Genomic DNA, 1,315 nt, shown 5'->3' on the forward strand with positions numbered 1-1,315 from the left:
TCAGTGAAACTGGAGTTTACTAAACTCTCTTAGCTCCCTGGCTACTGGGCCCCTCTGTCTCTCCAGACCTGGGTTTGCAAACACAGGCTGCTGCACCTGGCTTTCTACCTAGGCACTGGACATCAAAATCCGGTCATGATGCTTGCAAGATACTAACGGAGTCAGCTCCCAAGCCCTGATAGACAGAGTCTCTTTGTTTCGCCCAGGCTGGCCTTGAACTTGATTGGACTCTTCAGCACCTGCCTCTGGAGGTGCTGGGATTACAGGCATGTGACCCACCATGGGCATTTCTTTTGACACAGGATCTCACTGTATAGCCCGGGCTATAATCTTAATCTTCCTGCGTCGATGTCCTGAGTGCTGGCATTACATATGTGTGCCTGAGTACCCAGCCACCTGAGCAGTTCCCTTGTCCCAGTTCCTCTGGGGGANGCTTTCAAAGTAAGATGTTGAGACTCAAGTTGGAGAGATGGCTCAGCGGTTAAGAGCACTGACTGCTCTTCCTGTGGGTGAAGATGGAAAGATGGCTCAGTCGGAGAGTTTGATCCCCAGAACTTACAAAAGCAGGTGGGTACGGTGATACAAAAACTGTAACCTAGAGCTCGGGAGGCTGACGCAGCAGATCTCCGGGCTCACTAGCCGGCGAGTGTGTGCACACTGCATGTGGAAGTCAGACACACACTTCAGCCTTTCGTTATTTTTTTGTATTTATTTTAGGGTGTGTGTGTGCATGTGTGTGCCTTCTTGTCTGTACATGTGCCACAGGTGTCTTTGGAGATTCGAAGAAGGCACCAGGTCCCCTGTAGCTGGCGTTATGAGCAGGATGTGCTGTGGAATGTACATACAGACAAGAAGGCACCCCTTTCCCTGGCTCACCTCTCTGTTGGAAAAACAGCCATTGCATACCCCCATCTGTTTCCCAAGAAGTACCATTTGCATGAATGGGTGGCGATGAAGAAATGGCTCAGCAGTTAAGAGCACTCGCTGTACTCGAGGAGGATGGGAGTTTAGTTTCCAGCATCCCCTTAGACATCTGTCCCTCCAGTTTATCTGATGATCTCTTCTGGCCTCTACAGATGTCTGCACTCATGTACACATACCCACACAGACACACATATGTGCAGTTAAAACTAATGAAATAAAGCTGGATATGGTGGCACACACTTTTAATCCCAGCACATGGGAGGCAGAGGCAGGTAGATCTCGAGTTCGAGGCCAACCTGGTTTACCTAGTGACAGCCAGAGCTACAAAGAGAAATCCTGTCTCAAAAGCCCAAGCCAGGGCTGGTGAGATGGCTCAGTGGGTAAGAGCACC

The sequence above is a fragment of the Mus caroli genome, chromosome 5 (genome assembly GCF_900094665.2).
Source record: "Mus caroli chromosome 5, CAROLI_EIJ_v1.1, whole genome shotgun sequence".
NCBI classification, from domain to species: Eukaryota; Metazoa; Chordata; class Mammalia; order Rodentia; family Muridae; genus Mus; species Mus caroli.